The sequence below is a fragment of the Emydura macquarii genome, unplaced genomic scaffold (assembly GCF_026122565.2).
Source record: "Emydura macquarii macquarii isolate MOO-44397 ecotype Brisbane River unplaced genomic scaffold, CSIRO-AGI_Emac_v2 contig_480, whole genome shotgun sequence".
NCBI lineage: Eukaryota > Metazoa > Chordata > Testudines > Chelidae > Emydura > Emydura macquarii.
In genome coordinates this window covers 981,896-1,002,567 of record NW_027130617.1, presented here as the reverse complement: position 1 = coordinate 1,002,567, position 20,672 = coordinate 981,896, and the positions used below count along the sequence as shown (strand labels likewise).

At 42.1% G+C, this 20,672-nt stretch overlaps 1 long non-coding RNA gene across 1 annotated transcript; it reads right to left on the bottom strand.

Annotated features, from left to right (window-relative positions):
- Nucleotides 1–13,267: 13,267 nt before the first annotated feature.
- Nucleotides 13,268–20,559, bottom strand: LOC137146741 (uncharacterized). Its single transcript, XR_010918026.1, has 3 exons — nucleotides 20,387–20,559; nucleotides 20,012–20,131; nucleotides 13,268–13,423 (listed from the first exon to the last, which is right to left on the bottom strand). It is a non-coding gene; the product is annotated as an uncharacterized lncRNA (long non-coding RNA).
- Between the last annotated feature and the right edge of the window lie 113 nt (nucleotides 20,560–20,672).

The window sequence follows — 20,672 nt, the reverse complement described above, 5'->3', positions numbered from 1 at the left end:
GAGCTAACATATATTATAGTTATTATAATTGGTATCTCTCTCCACATGCAAATGGCTGCATTTCCCAGATCCCCTCATGGAATGTCATAATGCACAAGTTGCTGGAGTGAGGGACAAGGTAACTGACAAGAGGAAAGATAGCTATAGCCAATTACTACCCACATTTTCTGGACCCTGATCTTAGCGGGGTGCAATGAGTGGGCTCAGCACAACCTGTTCAGTGACTTGCCTCAGGTTCTTCTAGATTGATGAAGTGGTTCTCAGCTCTTATCAAAATGCATCTGACCAGTTCTTGGTTTGCACTGGACTGAAGGGCGCGTGGTACTAACCCTCAGGTTCTCTAAACCAACTAAACCTGCCCTCGGGCAACAGTGAGGCTGCAAGTATCTGCAGAAGTGTGGAATTGTGAACAGTCAAAGTGCTACAGACACCTCTCTCTCTCTGACCATCTGGCCTTGGGCTGCTGTTCCGGCACGTTGATGGCTCCCAACAGATAAGACAGCACTTGAACAACAGTTTTAAAAGATAAAAAGTCTTTCTGAGGCAGCATATGAAAGACTTTGGAACCAATCATTAAGCATAAAGCAGGTGGTTTTTGGTCCCAGTGCATTTGCACCCTTGGCACTCCATCCACCAGAGATCACAACTGCACATTCCTCCCTCCTTCCTCCCCTCAAAGCAACAAGTTAACAGGTAATGAGGTCTGAGTTTGGTTTTCCTCTTTTAAGACCCTGTGCTTTAGGTTGTTGATTTACAGGCATTTCTGCAACACTTGTTACCATGGTTTCTGAGCACCTCACAATACGAAAGATATAGCACATTACCTCAAACGGGTAGACCTCGCACGTTTCTCCTTTTAAGCTGGTATCACACAGTGATAGGAGCTGATAATTGACGCTCTCTTCCCTGGGTGTCACCATAGTACGGTTGATTGGAGCAGTGCTCGTTGCTTAGCCCAATTTCCTGCAAACATTTGTTTAATAATTGTGCACCTTTCCTAAGATGAAACCTATACTCTGTGTGCTCTGGTGTTCCAGCTGGGTGTAGAAAGCCTGGTGGGGAACAGAGAAAGACAACAGACTTTGAGGTAAGAAGGAACTAACCCATTTAGAGGCAAGGACCTTGAAATAGTCTCAAATTTAACATGCAGTCCAGAGCACTGGTGTGATGCGTTCATGACAGTCAGCCCCACTTAGGAGGCAGGCTGCTGCATTCAACAGCATTTGTCACACTGGCACAGCCCATTAGGTAAAGCTGATTGCAGGAGTCCAGACGTAGACTGAGCTAGCAGGGCAGTAAGGGGAGAGGTGGCAAATTCCTGTAATGTTTATATTGACAGGTTATCAGGCCGTCAGGATCAGTTACATACTTCCCCAGTTCCTCGGGGATGAAAATGTCCAGCAGTCTGAAAGCAAGACAGGTATCTTTATACCAGGCCTCTGGGTTTGGAATGAGTAATTCACATCTCCTCAGCAGGGGGAAGGCATCATTCATTCATCCTTATTGCTGAAGTTTCTATGGCTGACATCCAAAGAGCTCCTTCTTGGAGGCCTTGCCGCTAAGTATCAGAAACCATAGATGCAGAATGGGAAAAGAGGTGACTTAAATTTTAAAGCTTGACCTTGAATAGAGGGGGGAAGGATTTTTTAACTATGCAGAGATTTGTGGTTCTCCTTCATGGGTGATCCTGAGAGAAAAAGAAAATAGTGGCTACGTGGTGAGTGGCTTGGGAAGGCACTTAGAGTTTTCTTTGCATAGGGATGGTGTCCTTGATGGTTTGGGCCCAAACAACCATGTTAGAGTGGTGGGGATGAAATTGGAGCCAGGCAAGCATTTTGTTAATATTTATTCAGATTTAATCAACTTGTAACCTATTGCTTTAAGTCTAAGCTGATGTATGTTTTTCTCTATTTCCCAGACTGCACAGAGCCACTGAATTAAAAACAATATGTAAATGAAATCAGAATTTTTATCAGGAAACTCTTTTCTAGCCATATTCAGCTTTACACAACCTTTGTCTCCCCCTAAATTTCAGGCCTAAATCTAGATAAAAATAAACCTTAGTATTTCTGGTATATCGAATTATGATATCAAACAAAATACCACTCAATATCAGTAAAGTGAACTTCAATAGCTCAATATTTGTTAACAGTTTGAGTCTCAGCCCTTCATGAGATCCATGCAGGTGGACCCCATGCCTACACAGAACCCAATGAAGGCAACAGGGGTCTCCCTGAATGGTTCTCCGTCAGACAATACTTAGAGTGAAATATGTTTTCTGTTTTGGAATCAGCACATTTCCCCAGGTTATAATTTATCTACTTTACACATGGGTGCATAGTTATTCATGGTGGGAGATTATACCTTTCTCAGAACCAGGGCACTGGACTGGATGGGGTGTTGGTATGATTTAGGATAGCAATTCCTATGATTTTTTAAAAAAAAAGTGAGAGTCCTGTGGCACCTTAAAGACTAACAAATTTATTTGGGCATAAGCTTTCGTGGGCAGAAACCCACTGTGTCAGATTCATGAAGTGGAAACTTCAGTTAGGCAGGTATATATACACGTGCCAGGATGGGTGAGTTACGCAAAAGAATAAATGGACACAAATCAGAGATCATGAATGGGAACCAGATCATGAATAGGAACATGCAAAAACCAGTTGGAGAGCACTTCAATCTCCCTGGACACTCAGTAACAGACTTGAAAAGTTGCCATACTTCAACAAAAAAACTACAGCACGAAATTGCAGAGCTGGAACTCATATGCAAACTTGACACTATCAGACTAGGTCTGACTAGAGACTGGGAGTGGCTAGCCCACTACAAAAAATAATGTTCTCTCATTTGGCATTCACACCTTCTCATCAACTGTTGTTAATGGGCCTCATCCACCCTGATTGAATTAACTTCGTTAACACTTGTCCTCTTCTCTGTGATGTAACTCACCCATCCTTGCATGTACATATATGCCTGCCTAACTGAAGTTTCCACTTCATGCATCTGACAAAGTGGATTTCTGCCCATGAAAGCTTCTGCCCAAATAAATTTGTTAGTCTTTAAGGTGCCAGAGGATTCTCGCTGTTTGGTTAAAAACAGGCTAACATGGCTACCTCTCTGGTACTCATATGATTTTAAAGTTGCACAATATCTGTAACAAACAATATTGCATGAATCTGAATCACAAGACCTTCATGTTTCTTTCAGTGACTGCTACAGTAATGCACAGTTTATCTTAAGAGGAATGCACTTTCTATTAATTTTCAGGAAAGGCCACAGATTATTGCAGAAGTTTATTTATACTGAAGATACTGCTAAAAAAAACCCACTTCAAATTAAGTGAGAATTTCTCTTTCTGATGTCATGAACCTTTAACTGACCAAGAAACAATTGCCCTGCGGTATTAAACTTATTTGTTGAAATTCTTATTTAGGTTTTCCTCCTGTCCCTTCTGTTTATTCATACATGCTGTTCTTTTATGAGATTTCATTCACTTTACCGTTCAAGAAAAACACTTATTTTTCCATAATATACCTCCTTTCACTGGAATCCCTGGTGAATAAGATACTCTTCCAATGGAATTCTTACCAAGGGAGATTTGTGACAGGGAATCTACAAATAATATTTTAAAAGGAAAAAAAAAAAAAAAAAAAAAAGCACTGTATTTAAGAGACATGGGATTCTTCAAAGGAATTTCTCCTTCAGAAGGCCGCACCCAGTAGACGTGAGGGCTTTTTGAATAGTTACTGTAGTTATACACATTTTACAAGTCTTTCTATTTTATGAGGCAAGTACCCCCAAACTCTGATGTGCTGAACATAACGTCACAATTTTCTCTCCATTTTTTAAACAAATGTGATATATTCCTTCTTAAACCATAGGGCCCAGTGTTGCAGTCCTTACTCAGCCAAAGATTCATTTTCCAAGATGACTATAGAATAGGGTCCATTATAGGCAGGTTGTGGCTGGCTCCTCTGCAGATGTTCAAGGAAGAATGCACTAAAAGCTTTGCCCCAGTCCCCCACCCATGCAAGTCAGTATAGCTGCCCGGCAGAACAGAAGAGTTAACTCTGCATCTCCTGAAGAAGTGTAGTGATGAATGCACTCCCCCTGCATGGGTGGGAGACATAATGGTTTCCTAGTATTCCCACTAAGGTGGTGTAGTTGTCCATTCCCCACCCCACCATACACAATTATTGCTAAATGCCATAAGGCAGCTGTGTGCTTATTGGGTGATATTCCAATGCAGAAAAATGTACCTGATTTCCCAATTCCTGTGCATTGAGATATAAAGTCCCACCTAGGCCCTTAAAATAGGGCTTAAATGAGACTTTAAATGATGCATAGGTTTTGTGCTGGATCTCTACACAGGGGAGCATATACCCATTGGGAGGAGTTTAAAAGACAAACTAGCCATCTCCAAATAGAAAGGAGATAATACTAGAAACTTCAGACAATGAACAATAAAGACCTTTCATACTGTATTTGGACTGCTTTGAACTTCTTACCCAGCTATTGCTGACATTCAAAGAAGTCTAAGTTTTTTTGTTTTTTGTTTTTTTAAAGAAGGACAATTTTTCAAGTGTACCTATCCAGAATAAAAAGGCCAACCCTGTTTGATTTTAATCGTAGCACCCCCAGTTCACCACATCCTTTAGCATCATTAGCTGAGGGCCCTCTGAGTTAGCTTTGTGCAGTCTTTTACTGCTACATGCTCCATAATGCCTTTGTGAACACATTAAAAATAGTATTTCCGAAAAAGAGAGATGCCAGAGATAAAGGATGTAGATGAACAGCAGTTTCTGATTAAACCATTCAGACATCACGGCATCTTTTGTTTTTATAAAAGCAACTAACAACATTTTTTTTGCTGTTTATACCCAAATACTCCTGTCTTCTGCATCCAGTATTTTATGTTTCTCGTTTTCTATGGGTATTGCCCAAGAACATTTTTAGGGGGGGGGGGGGGGGATAAAAAGAAAGGAAGAAAGACTTTTGAAGGTATTATTCCAGCACTCAGTAGGACTCCTAGAACAGTTCCAGCAGCCCCAACAGCCAGAAACATGCGCACACACACCCCAGCAGTATGCTGCATAATTACACTTTTTCTGCTGGGGCCTCTCCCCTGATGCGTAACTGCCACTAAGGCTTGAATAAAGAATATCTTGCTGAAAAACAAGTCAGAACAAATGTATCATATTTCCACATAATGGCTACAGTTTCTCCGTGTTACCTCTAGTAAGTCTCTTGCCATTACCATAAGCACAAGTATTGTTCATTTTCCTTCTCAAAAAGTTTGATCTACATGCATGAATATTTTACACTTTTTGTAGAGTAAATTTTTGTTTGTAATCTGTGATTGCCCTAATAAACATGCCAATTAAACCTATCACATTAGATACAGTTACCTCAGTATGGCCTGGTCTACACTTACCCAAGAATTTGGAGGCAGTCGATAGGAGATACACAAGCCACATGGAATAGCTTGCAGAACTCCCGTTGACTATGTAACTTTAGTTTTGTGCACCATCCTCGCTACGCTGCGCCAACGGGAAATGCGTACCCGTTGACACAACGCTATGCTTTTTCTGGAGATGGTTTTAATAGATCGACTTCTGGATCGATTGAGTGGGTCTTCACTTCCCCTCAATCGATCCGGATAGATCAATCTGATGGTGGCGAATTTGCCACTGTTAATGTAGACATAGCCTGTGTCTAGTATTTATTTCCTTTAGGTTCCCTACACTTAATATTATCATTGATTTGTATTATCATAGTGCCAAGGCACCCCAGTCATGGAAAAGGGCCTCATTGTGCTAGGTGCTACATAATCACAGAACAAAAAGACAGTTTCCTACAATAAGCTCGTTGGGGCAGGGACTATCAAGATTTTCAAAAATTGGTTCCTAAAATCAGGCTCCTAAATCCTTATTCTAGGCACCCAAATAAGTGGCCTAATTAATTAATATTGCTGAGCAGCGTTTCAGCCCCAGCTGACGTCAATGGGGGCTGCTGAGTGTTTTTGAAAATCAGGCTACCTATTTAGGCACCTAAGTTAGGGTTTCAGAACCTAAATTTTATTTATCCATTTCTGAAAATTATGCCCAATCCCTTGACAGCCACAAATACCGAGTTCCCCTAACGGCAAATATTTAGCTATCTATGACAATTGGCCACCAGGATAGAAAGCCTACGGATTCTTTCCATTTGCAAGGCAATAACCATTCACATTCCAAAGCTAGAATGATTCTTTAAAATGATTTTTAACAAGTTAATAGCTTGAACCCTCAAGTAATGGGGAGTTGAACTGACATTGATTATGGCGGACACGGATGGTGAGTTCTGAGGATAACAAATCAATTAGTGAAATCAATTTATAGTTAGTAACCAGAGCTTGGGGATGTTTGCATGAAGAACAGTACCTGAAACGGTGCACAGTTAACACAAATTATGCAAAGAATTGTATGTGGAGTTAAAGTTGTTTCGAGTAATTTAACTCTGCACTTCCATACTTTCAGGGATTTTTAAAAAGGAACCTGTAACAAAGGCTGTTCACTCCAGAGTGCCCTCTTCCAGCAGGCCACAGAACAACTGTGCCTGCCTCAGTTTCCCCTTTAGGATCCCCAGAAATCATCCAGTCATTTTTAGTGCAAATGGCCCTGTGGAGTTAATTTATGACAAAAGAAAGCCCCATGCACATAAATCATAACAAGAGTCCCACAATCAGAGTCCAGAATTCACCAGCATAGTCCAAATAGTCCATGCACCAACACCCCAGCTCTCCAGCACAACCCTGGTGTACCTTGCCAATGCCTCAGCTCTCCAGCGCAGTCTTTTCCTGTTGTTATACCAGGATAGCCACCCCAGCCCTTCCCCACTTTTCCCAGTGGGAAGCCCCACAACATTTCTGCTGGCAGCATCCCTCACTCTCCCAGCCCCTTCAGAGTTCCTCTGCTTCCAGCTCTCCAACTCTGGACATGTCAACAGGTAAACTCTGCCTTTGCTTCCCTGCCTTCAACCTTCTCCATCCCTTGGCTCCAGCTTTGTTGCTTAGAGCCAGCAGACAATTCCCTCCATTGCTGCTGCTGCCTTCAGCCCTGGTGCTCTGACTTGGGGACGTCAGCCAGCAAACCCATCTTGCTGCTCTCCTGCCTTCAGTCTTCTCCCAAGGAACACCTTCTGCTTCCTTCCAGGACCTTCTGCAGTACCCTGGCAACTCTCACCTGCCCTTCCTGACTGAACCAGTCTGCTCTGAGTCACTGGGCCCCTCTTTCTTTCCTTCCTTCAGGGACTTCCTCTCACTGGGCCTCTCCTTGACCCTTTATTAGTCCACAGGTGCTGCCTGGCCCTTTTACTTGGCCAAATGGGAGCACCTGCTCGGCCACAGGGGCACTGGACTCTCTTCATTCATAGGGACCAGCCACTCTGCAACATAATGGTTAACTCAGAATGTCATGGCTTCCTTATTTTTTCTCAAAGTAGTTTTCTATTAAGATATTTTTCTCAAAAGGTATGGATACATATTTACAGCCTTAACTACAGCTTAATGATATTTTGGTCTGGGAATTAAAGTATATTCCGCACTTGTTTCCAAAGGTAACACACTTACAGTGTTACTATTATTATATTTGTCTTTTGGTAGCATCCAGAGGCCACAGTCAGGGCCCCACTGAGCTACACAGTACACAAGTAACAAAAAAGTTAGACCCTGTCCCACCATTTACAATCTTAGCATAAGACAAACAACAATTGGACACAATAAAGAAACAGGGAGGAGAGGAGAGGACAAGGTTACACTGAAACCATCATGGTCCTTCTTATGAAGAGCAGTCACAGCACACCCAGGGCAAAATCCTGGCCCTGCTGAGCTCACTGGGAGCTCACCCCAAATACCAGGTCATCATGGAAAGTTTTGTAGATATCATGGCAGGAGGTGAATTAAGGATAAGAACACTAAGAAAATACTTAGGACTTCTGGTTTTCAGCGTTTATTCATTTCATTTTTCAGGATTCCTTTTTGGCAATGTTTGAGTTTTATATAGATATCCAGGGACGGGGGGATGTTCTGGGCTGTCTCTTTGTACATACTGTAGTGACTAATCCCTCTGTAACGCTCCCTAGTGCACATTAACGGAGTACTGTTTCAAACAGCAGTACATTAAAGCACACGAGGGAACTGTTAGCACACACCAGCAGGGTCCACGAGGACCAATTAATGCACAACACATTAGTGCGCTTTAGAAATCACACCCTCGTCATCCACATACTGTTCCATGTAGACAAGCCCTTAGATACAAGTAACTATTTCCAGTGTTTATTAGATAAACACCTCTTTTAAAAAAAAATCAGGGGTGTTTTATTGGTTAAAACCTAAAATCAGAAGCCCTAAATATACTCTACAAGTACCAGGTGACTATTAAAACAAACTATTAATGCACGTAGGTCTTCCAATAGATGTAACTTTCAGTGCTGCCTTCTTCTTCAACCTTCCCTCTGCTCAGAAAGTGAACTGTATGTGGAATATTTCTGTGACAGGGACTGAGATTTAATAAGATCACGCTGACACCATAGGAATGGAAAACATTAGCTGGCCTCTGGGCTGATATATTAGTAGGTAACACATGCTTTAACACTTCCACATGGATGACCTGGCAATCTGAAGGAGAGATCATGGCCAGAGTTCTGCATGGTGTGGGATGAGAAAAGCACAAGAAGCCTTTATACCCCTGACTGGGGTAGTGCAACTGTGCAGCATCCTGTGGCAAACTGCTGCAGGCCCCTGGCCATTCTGGATCCTCTTGGCGGTATCCCCACTCCAAAACAAATGCACTCGCAGGCTTCACCCAGTGCAATCGCCTGTGCTCATTTATTTACAGTGTACAAATGCAAATCCCACTCCCAAACCAGGCCCACTTGGCCACGAGGCTTTGGGCTATTCACCTGTCTTTGGCCAGGAGACAAACTGAGTAGGAGGACTCCTGTCCTGCCTTCCTGCCACACCTCTCCCTTGGTTTCTCTCTAGCTGGCTTATATACCCCTTCAGTTAGAGGGTTCAGTTCAGCTGTTCCCCCTTTCCTCATTAGGCATGGTGTGCTCTGATCAGCACCTTCAGCTGTGGGTTTCTTCTCTGCTGTCCAGGCAGCTGGGGTGAGAGTAGAAGAGGCACTGAGAGGTTAACCAACCTCTACTCTGCCACACACCAGTACAACAGGAAACTGTGCCAGATAGGCACAACTGAACTGTTAGCAGATAAAGACAACAGTGTGTTCATCCATAGGTAAAGAACAGAGTGTGATGCATTCACAACATGATCTTGTACATGGTCTGTGAGAGCAGAAAACAGGCAGTGTTATATTGTGACCACAAATAGTCTCAATTCCCCTGTAAGCTGCTGATTATTTTAAGAGTCAGTCTACTGAAAAGGCAAAGTCACTTCCTCATTAATTAAACTACATGAAATTATTAAGAACTGTAAGTCAGAGTGGCATAAACTATCTAGCCTATTGTGCTACAGACGTCTAAGGTCAGTTTCAGGTGGGCTTTCTGGTTGTTGGGAAGGGGAAAGGCACACAATTCAGACACCCCCTCTATGTCTTTGGCACTTCAAAACAGCTACAATGCAGCTAGAGGAAGTCAGAATTAGTGTTAAGTATTATATTTCTATATCTATTCTTGCCATCTTCCCTCCCACCCATTCATTCACATACATACCAACACAACTTTCTGTTCTGTTGTTCCGGAGAGCACCACCACAGACCCTTGTTAGTTCCTCAGTAACAGCACAGCTCTAATGAACTAGTGTTTCATGTGCTGTAGCAAAATTGGAAGAGAATAGAACTGATAGCATAAGAGGAAATGCTACTCTCTGATGACATTACAGTGAAATGAGTGACGGGGGATCACTGCAGAGGAGAGGCGGTGCCTTCTCTGCTTGTGGGCAAATTCCAGCACCCCTGAAAAATGTAAGGATGCATGTACCTGGATCTTTGTGGGGCTACGTAGGTTATATACAGGAAAAGCATACCAGCCTGTTGCCATCTCAGCCAACTTGATCAAACATACTGTGGACATGACTCACCATTTTAACACCACCACAGTGGTCGCTTGTTATCCTACAATAAACATAGAATTATTGTTTCCCTCTCGTTCTCCAGTAAAGTTCACTAAGCACACAAGGAACACCTCACCAGGAACTTAACCTTCTGCATTAGTCATGGACAGGATTCCATGTGTGCCATGGGGATTCATATAAATACAGCTGGGACGATGGGTTTGTATGCAGTGTTATTGTAGCTGTGCTGGCCCCAGAATATTAGAGAGACAAGGCAGGTGAGGTAATAGCTTTTATAGGACCAACTTCTGTTGGTGAGAGAGACAAGCTTTTGAACTGCATGGAGTTCTTCCTCAGGTCTGGAAAAGGTATGCAAAGCATGGCAGCCACATACAAGGTGGAACAGATAGTTCAACACAAATAATTAGCACATATTCAAAGGAACCATTCAAGGTGAAGTGGCCCATTAACACTCCTGTAGTCCTAGGACAAAAAAGGAAGGTTAGTGGGTTACAGATCATTGTAATAAGCCATAAATCCAGTGTCTTTATTAAGACCCTGATTTTTAGTGTCTAGCAAAATTATGACTTTGCTTCCCCACAGACCAGGATAATGGGTGGAACAGCTTTCATTACTGTGTCTCATGGCTGCAATGGTCAAAAGGCCATATTGAACATGGGGGTCTGGACTTCAGGGATCAAAGAGGGAGCTGCTGGCAGCAACATAGCGCAGGTTCCAGTGTCGTGGTGTTTGAGATGTGTACTGCTTGAATACAAAGAAGGTAATAGTTAAATCCAAGCTCTCATTGTTTTAATTGGAAGAATGAACCACAACATCGGGAGCGGACAAAACTATGAATGTAGGCAGAAATGTTATTTCTGGAAATACAAATATTTTGGAGCAAAATCTCCACTCCTGCCTGGCAAACAAACAAGTGAAATGCACAATTAAATAAATCCCAGTTTGCTATATGAATTCTAGGATGAATGTCTATAATAACCTGCATTAGCTGTAAAGACTAAGAGGAGGAGGAGGAAGATCTCAATGAAGGTTAGAAGAAAAGATTCAGTGGGGCAAACTGACACCATAAAGAGCTGTTACATTTTAGGCCTTTACAGAGGAAGTATTTCAATAGATTTAATTTCATTTCAAGTGGATTTCAAGAGCCAGCATTGTGTAGCCTTTTATCAAGGGTCACCTTATCATAAGCATAAAGCTTCTTTTTTTAATATCTCTTTTGAGCTTTTTCAAAGCACCCAATTTCCTTTGGAAAGGCTTCCAATTTCAGCATATGCCATGCCCTGTGAGAAAAGGTTTAATCCGCGCTGCTGCAGCTACCTATAGTGTCAAGAAAGAGCAATGCAAATATTCATGATATTCTGAAAGAGGAGCTACAGTGCAGAGAATGACTTCCTGGTTGCATGGTAACCACCCTAATATGCGCACACACACACACACACACACAGAAATCTTTCTAATAATTTTTGGCATCATATATTTCAAAGATTGATTGGGCAGTGTTTTGCCTGAATGGCACTATTAATTTGTCACTGTTGTCTGTTCCTTTCAGGTACCTTAGGTTTTGGTTTATATTAACCTGAGATCCTTTTTCATACTATACTTCATGTTAATGGAGTTCAGTTGTACATTAAAGGGCTATTTTGACCACGTTTGACTTTGCTATGGCCTTAGAAGTCCATGCATCGATCATGAGAATGTTCGCTATTAAAAAGTCAACATTTCCCAATGGAAATAACATTCATTCATGCAGAGCCAGACTGTACTCCTGTGTTTCGGGAGAAGGAGGTCCCCTCACAGAGCAGTCTCCTCTTCATCTTTCAAGGTTAGCCCCTGCAGAAAAATGCAAAGGGTCGGGCCACAAATCTCCAGGAAATGTCCCCGTGCCTCCACATCTTCAGGTCCAGCTCCCCATAGTGTAGCTCCGTTGGAGTCATTCTGCCTTGGATGCCCTTGACTGCAGCTGCCCAAGCCCCTCATTTAAAAGCAGGATTCCCCACCCGCACAGAGGGCAAAGCAAAGGGGACCTTTGATTGTATTACACTTCCAGGGCAAATCTCCACTGTGAGCATGGAGGGGAAGCCATGCACATCACCTTGGCCCCATCTCTGCCCTACCCCTTCTCTTGAGCTCCCTGCTGCAATTTCCTATCCCATGTGGGTTCCCATACCCAAAACCCCTCCACCAGGTCCAGTCAAAGAAGAGGATTTCTGCTTTTTATATGTGGTGGGTAAGATGTGCACAGAGGGGACCCTCTTCATGTGGATCATAGGAGGACCATTTGGAGCACATTTATTTCCAACCTAAATACAAGAGAAGACTGTGACAATCTCAGATACCCCTCAACAGCGACCACTGGCTAATACTCACTATCTAATTACAGCTGCTGTACCACTGCAAGGTGGGAGCTGATATATTTTTTCATCTGGAAAGTGCTACTCCTAAAGTAGTGCTTCAAAAAACGGATGCCCCCATTTTAGTAAGACTGATTGGCTAGCGCTGCTGTGATGTCGGTTCCCTACATACTACTTGCCAGAAGCAGCTTTGAGACAAGCATCAGATCATAGTGCTTTGTGCCAGCACGCATGAGAACACCAGGGCAGTCCATGCAGCAGGTCCCTGGTAAACATGTATGCCTTGTGCCATTAGTTTCATAGTACCAGTCAATAAAATGGCAGTGATGTTCCTGTTTTATGGCATTTCTCATGTTCCTAGCTTTTTGGGAAAAATGAGCCTACCATATTACATTTCAAAACATGACACTAGAAGTTACTGCATGTTCAGTTTGCTGCAGCTTCCTGCTGCTGTGCAGAGGTTAGCTAAGCTCTGCAATGACTTCTTGTAATTGGAGCTAAGTAAAGCAATTTGCAAGGAAGGTGAAACTGATCATGAATTTGGGCTTTTGCCAGGTGTATAAAAGGGCAACATTAAAAAAAACAAAAACAAAAAACAGGTTCCATGTATCAAACCAAGCAAAAACAAATCGCTAAAAGTTACTGAAAGACAGAGTGCAATGTGTGTTCCTGCAATAAAATCTTGATAATCTGAATTAAGTAATCCCCTCAAGACAGGAACTATCCAATTTGAGAAGAGGAACTTGCTTTCATATGTGAACCAAAAGAAACAAAACAGAAATGCTAAGGATATGATGTGAAGAGATAAAGAGGCTAAACTTAACTAGCATTCTTACTTGTTCTGAAGTGTTTTTTAATTCTTGTCTTTGTTTTGTTGAGGAGCCCGGAGGGTACCAAATTAGCACAGGGTGGAGGAGGACAGCTATTATAAATCCAGGGATTCCCTTTCTCTCTTTCTTTCTCTCTTTCTGGTTTTGGTAACATCTTCCAAAATGAGGTCCTGTAAAAACAAGCATCACTTCAGGACTAAGTTTCCTTTGGGTCATTTCTGCTAACCAAAGATCTGTGAATGACATTTTAGGAGGAAACAAAAGGAAAGACTAATATTCCAGGAAACTGAAACCATGATAGGGGCTGGCTCAGCTGAGGCAATAAAGTCTCCAACATTTCTTAGGGAGCTTGCAACACCAGTAGTATCTCCTTATCATTCTAATGCAAAATAAGACATGGCTGATGTTGGAGGGTAACATTATCCCTTTTCTATGTATTCTCTAATAAAATCAAATGAGTGGGAACCCAGTCACCACCCAGACTAGGTTTTTTCTCAGCCTCTCAACATGTTTTTGATTTGTGGAGACTATGCCATTTCCTTCCTTCTTCCCTGTTGCAATATTGAATGCCCCCCTCTCCTCCAACCACTTTAGTCCCATTTTCTTTTGAAAACCAGGGAAAAAATGGAAAGGTGATACTTCTCATCAGCTACTGTCCATTTTCAGTTGTCTTACAATTGGTGCTGCTCAAAATTTGCAACATTTAAGTGAAATGCATGAACCACAAGCAAAGTTTTTGTCAGGGGATGGAAAATTAATTAACTGTCTTTTGAGCCACTGGTAAGAAGCACATGAACAGAACAGTATGTAAGAGTTCAGCTGGGCTGCAAACACAAAGCTGGATTATTTTCTCTACCGTGCCATTGTTGCTCTCAGCAGAGCAATTTATAGTATGCCCTGCAATTTCCCAACATACTTTGGATTTTGCAACAGAAAAGAGGGGGAAAAAGTTTTATCATCAGCATAGATCTTCAATTCATCATGAATCCTACATTAGAAAGGTTTTTTTCTGTGCATAGGAAGGAAGCAAAGCCATGCATTTGTGGGATCAAGAGGTGTGTCAGATGGAAGGAATTTGTTGTTTATGGGGAACATATGTGTAAAGGCCAACCTTCACTCTCCATAATGATCCCACTGTCTCCACCTACTTTTCCCACCCTCTCTACAGCAGTTCCCAAATTGTGGGTCGTGTCCCCAAGTGGGGTCACTTCATCAGCAGATGGGATCACGGCAATCCTGAGCATGCAGAAGATGCCATTTTACAAAATTGCCTCCTCCACACACCGTGACCTCACACGCACCATATGCATGAGGTCACGTCGCACGGGAGGAGCTATTTTGCTCTACAAAATAGTGCCTTCCATGCAGCATGACCTCGCACACACCGTATGTGTGAGATTATGCAGTCCAGAGGACACTGTTTAAAAAGCAAAATGGCAGCCTCCTTGCGGCGTGACCTTGCATGTACAGTGCATGTGAGGTCACTCTGCAGGATGATGCTATTTTTAAACTGCAACTTCCATGCTGTCTGGGGTAGTGGGAAACAACACATCTGAAAATGGGGTCATGCAGGGAAAATGTTTGGGATCCGCTGCTCTAGATGTCTAATTGAGACACAGACTGCAGACACATACCACGCAACATGTAGGTTACTGTTACACAATTCGACAAAGTTTCCCACGCTGTGGCCTGTGGTTCAATGTCCAGACAGCATTTCCAGTCAGTCTGTAGAGAACAGACTGGTTGCAGGCTGTTGGCTTTTCTCTTTGTTCCCACATGCCAAACTGAATTTTTTAAAATGCTAAATTACATTAAATATTTCATGAGTAATTGGCAATCGTTGTAGTGCCTGCCACAGGGATGTCATGTGCGTGTAAATGGGAGAGTGAAAGGGTCCATTTGACCAGAAATAAGAGGAGAGAAGGTCCAAAAGTCAATCTCACCATCATTGTGATATAATATGTGACCCATACCCATGAAAAGTTTTGAGAACCCCAACAATAAGGGTCTGATTAAGTTTGATTAAGTGTTTTTCTATTAACTCAAATAGGAATTGGATCAGGCCCTAAGAGATGAGGAACAGTTTAATTAAAGAGAAAAAGAGTTCTTTAGGGTTGTGTGTAATAATTGTATGATCAGTTCCAAGGTCACTAAAGAATCTATTGCAATTAACATTAATCCCAAGTTTACAAGTAGAAACCAACAAAATCTAATGTACTTTTTCTTCAAATGAATGTAAATTTACTGCATGAATGTGAATTAGTAGTTGCCCTAGATAGCTTAAAGGGTGCTTTATGATTTTTCCCATTCTTGAGTAAAATTTTCAGTTAGTGCGAGATTTAAAAGTTCAGTGATAAGGTTACAGCCTCCCTTTGTGCAAGGTAGCACTGCTGAGAAACAAAGAAAATAATCATCTCCGAGTCAAACAGGATGTGGTAGGAGTCAGAAAAAAGAGCAGGCGTGTTATAGGCGGAAAAGGGTGGGAAATAAGACAGAAGAGAAGGACTGCACTAGGAAAAGACGTATTAATCAAAATGAAACTTTAAGAATAAGAAAGCATTAAAAACAAGCACTTAGCTGTTAAGTAATTCAGAACTTATACAAAAGAAAATTAAAAATGAAGATTTCAAGACTACCGCAAAATTCCCGATAACAAGAATTTCATAAATCTGATTTACCCTCTGACTACTGAAAGAATTGTCAGCTCTCTTTATTGTCCATCTAGATGGGGAATTTGGATGATGTTGGTGGAGATTTTCAAAGGCATTAAAATAGGAATTAGGCATTCAACTCCCACTGACTTTCCCTGGGAGTTGGGTATCTAACTATCCTTCAGGTCTTTGAAAATCTCCCCATTGTCTTTATTTTCCAGTATAAGTTCACATAACACAAGGTCAAAATGACAGTATATATGATTATGTATGAAATGAATGGGTCATTTCAAATTTTCTTTACATATACAGGAGATATGTAAAAAGGCTAAACTGCAGAAATCCGTCCACTATAAAGTTGTTCAGAACATTTTCAGTAGGACTGAAACCCAGCTAAAACTGCAACCATAATTTTTCAGATCCAGATTTTGAATACATAAAAGCTCAGATTTGGGGAGGCAAACTGCATTTCCACATGCAAATCAGGCAGTCAGCCATCACACTTCCCATTTTCCATATAAGAGTCCAGTTGCACATAGAATTTACAGAATTTGCACCTGAAAATTTTTGAAGGTAGAACTGTGTATGAAAATATACGACTGGTGGGCAGTTATAAAAGTATTTTTGGAATTTGCAATGTGTTATGTATGTATATTTAAGAATTTTACATGGGTATATTTCAGAGATTGTATACTCTTATATTCTCTTAACTGTTCATTTCTGAACATGTGAACCCTAAGGGTAAAATTCTGGGCCATTGATGTTAATGGAAAAACTCTCATTGACTTCAATGGGGCCAGGATTTCATCCTTAGGGTTTTTAACTAATACTCTCTAACATGCAGTCATAACACAGGTTTTTCTCTATTCATGTTTGTTAACCCATTTGTTTTATTATGAGAGAAAATTAAATTCATGCTTTTGCTAGAAGCACCACGGTTTCCAATATCTGTTGTAAAGTTATGCACAAGGTCCCCCTGACATTAGTTGCTGATAGAAGCAGCAGAATTTTGCAGCCTCTTCTCTCAATATATGATAGATCTTAACCCATTTGAAGTAGCTCTGTTTTTGTCTGAACAATATTCATAGTGGCCTCGTTCTGGTGTAACAAGGCATGCAGGTGTGCACGGTGCTTTTCTTTGCTTAAACCTTTTTAAACAACAAAACTAAAAAGTGCACATGCATGCACACAAATTCATCCAGCTGTCCTCTTTGACATGCTGCTGATTTTAGCACTTCATCATTGTATCAAAGCTGTTGCTTTGAAGCAGAGCCTGAACAAAGAGTGCCATTTGGTAGCCATGGTAGCAGGGTTTTTTTAATAAGCTTTTTTTAAAATAATTTTAAAGGGTGACTTTTTTTTTTTAAGATGCACATGCTCAGGGAAACATAGCCACAACAGACAGACAATATGTCAGTGACTATCAGCCCAAACACACGTTACCAGAAGCGTTGCCTGCCACCCTCTTACATGTGGAATGGTCTGTGCATTCTTGGACCACATACAGTAAATGAGTGGCCTCGTCCTAGCTGCCCCCTTGTGGTAGGCTGCCAATGACCTCTCATCTCAGTTTCCCTTTTGGGTCCCCACTAACTGCATATGAATTTACACTCCACTCCATCATAGTTTGTTAATAAAAATATAGGACAAAATCCCCAAAACATAGGGACTATCTCCCCTTCCCCCCCTCCCCTCCAGAGTGTGTCATCTCTAAAACCCTCTCACCATAGTTGGGCTCTGTGCCAGTTGTCCTCTCTCCCCCTGCCGGGACAGCCACCCCCACCCTTCCTGCTGGCATACAGCCCTGCTCTTCCCAGCGGGAACTCCCATGGCCTCTCAGCTGGGAACATCCTTGCCAGAGGAGCATCCCTCACATGGTTCCTCTGGGACCCAGCTCTCCATAAGGAGACATCAGTGGGTAAGCCTCTCCGCTGCTCACCCTTCCCTCACAGCCCTCTCTGGACCTGGGCTCTGCCGTGCTGACTTAGAGCCAAATGGTATCTCCCCCCTGTGCCATTCCTCCCTTCAGCCCTGGCTCTGGCTTGGAAATGTCAGCCAACAAACCTCTCTTGCCTTCAGCCCTCTCCCAGGAACCATTTTCTCTCTCTGGGAGCTCTCATCTCCTGCTCTTCCTGACTGAACCTCTGGGTCTCTTTCTCACAATGGCTCCCACTGCCCTCCAGGTGCTGCCCCATTCTCTTAATTGGCCCAAACAAGGAGCACCTGGAATGGAACAGGAGCGCTGAGCAAATGTCAGGGGCAGCTATCCTGCTACAGGTCACTATAAAAGGATGCTACTGCCCTGACTTTACGGCTCAGTGGGTGTCAGGGCGGTAATATTGAAAGGGTGTCATTTTCACATTTGTAAAGCTCAGTTTGAGTTATAGGCTAAGCCCATTGCTTTTGAAAATTAAATATTTGTAACCATCTGGAGCGTAACTTACAGCCTGACCTCTTCAGATACCGCAGAACACATCAGTAGCACATCCTGTGTTTACACTGAAAATGTCTAAGTTAGAGTCTGTTGCTTCTGGCTAAACTGAAGATGAGCAGAGCATTCTCTGCAAGCTCTCTCATCCCACACGTAACTCTTCATGACTGGGTCCACAGCCTAGGTTTGAGGATGGGGAAGTGCTAGAATTGGAGCCAGTTACCGTCCTTGTCACCAGGGAGAGCCAAGCACAACTGCAGTAAGTCCTGTGGGCTGAGAGAATGGATGAAAAGGACTCACATGGAGAGAGGAGTCTCTTTTTAAAACTAAACTTCCCTCTGTCCACAAACAGATGATTAATCCACACAGCTACTTCTCTTTCTCCTCTCCCTTCACCTGAGAGCACCTGGAATCCTCTCTGTGTTGAAATGGGTGACCATGGCTGCAACACATAAAAGTTTCTCATTGGATATACTCATTAAGTTGTGGTTGATAAACATGTTTTATTTTAATGAATTTTCAATTAATTAGAATGCATGGATGCACACGCTCGAAATAGTCTGAATTTGTCATCACCATGAGGTAATCTTTGGAATTTGCAATGCAGGTAGTTCTGGAGAGCACATGTTCAGCAAGGTTTACCTGCAACCAAAGTGTAAAACCATTATTGGTCTCCTCTTCTCACAGAGCTTTACAAAATGTGAAGATGGTCTACGTTAAAAGAATTGTGAATATATTACCATTGTAAGTTGAGAAACTGACACTATATTAATTAGTTGTTAGCTGCATGCATTACAGTGTAAATTAAAAATTGTAATATATAAGTCAGGCAAAACTTGAAATTTTTGAAATACTTGAAATTCACGCTTCAAATGATCTACTGAAGAAATTTGTAAATAATTATGAAGAAAATGGCAGAATTTTGTCATTTGTTTATAGAAGGATTTTCAAATGGAAAAAAATGAAATTTATCAAATACATTATTTGTTGTGAAAAGTTCCATCATTTCTAACTAATGCATTTCTAACTAAGCTAACGCAGTTGGATCACTTTTAAATTCAAAGAAAACATAAGCTAAAACCCTGAGAAATCTACTTAAACTCACGGTGGGGAGGGGACATCACTGATGACATTTTTTGGTTGAGCCCATGGCACTGTTTGGTAGTTCAGCTTTGTAGCAGCTTTGCAGCATTTTTTCGGCCTGGTCTACATTGCCGGCAGATTCTGGAGGCAGTCAATGGGAGATACACAAGCTAAGTAGAGTAGCTTGCATATCTCCCGTCGACTTACTAGCTTCTACTTACCACTGCACTGCATCCCCACTGCGCTGCGCTGATGGGAAATGCCCTCCAGTAGACGCAGCCTTACACTTTTCGCGGGGGTGGATTAACGGTGTCAATCAGAGGGCACTTCCAGGATCAATTTAGCGAGTCTCCACTGCCGCTCAGTCGATCCCGCAGCATCGATTCTGCACTGGCGACAATACCGCCAGCAGTGTAGACATATCCTTATAACTATAGAGATTTGCTCATCCAAGATCATTTGCCCAGGATTAACCTTTGATTTCAGAGAGCAACTTGACAACACTCCCTCATCTTGTTTAATAGAAAAAGTAATTATTTCAAATTTTAAAAACAACTTTCATTTACCCATAGAGGCTAACACTTCATTTTTACCTTCTGCTTTTCTCTCCAGTAACATCATCTGTGGCATGACTCTAGTGGAACAGCATGCAGGGTGAACCTCAAATGTGTGCATCATTTGTCCAGTTGATCAGTGCGTCCTATTTTTTTTATCTGAACAAGATACAGCAAACTTTAAAAATATGCACCTAAATCCTCTACAAATAGTCTGAAGAGTGTTGTCCTGAACAGCTATAATAGGCTTGTGATTTCAACAACTGATATGGGCAATCGCCTCATGAGATTTCTGGGAGAGGGAAAAGCAGTAATAGATGGGCAATATATCCTTCCCCTAGGTAGGATTCAGTGAGCAGACACACTCTACGCTATTGCAGTGACAAAAGAAAACAACCTCCTTTTCACACTCACCATTCTCCTGCCATTTGGAGTCCAGTTGAAGAGAGAAATAGGACAAGAGGTTTCTCTCTTTCCATTCTCCCTCAAGCATGCAGCCACTTGGAAAACAGAGCTTCACAGCAACAAGAGGCAGTTTCTCACAAGGGCCAGGTAACAGCCTTGCAGCATGCAAGCAGTACAGAGCAGCTGCCCTAGGGAGTACCAGAGAAGAAAGGGTCTTGGAGCAAGAGCCAACGGCAGAGAAAGTCAGAGACATTAATTTCAGCTAAATAAAACAACTGACTCACAATGTCAAATG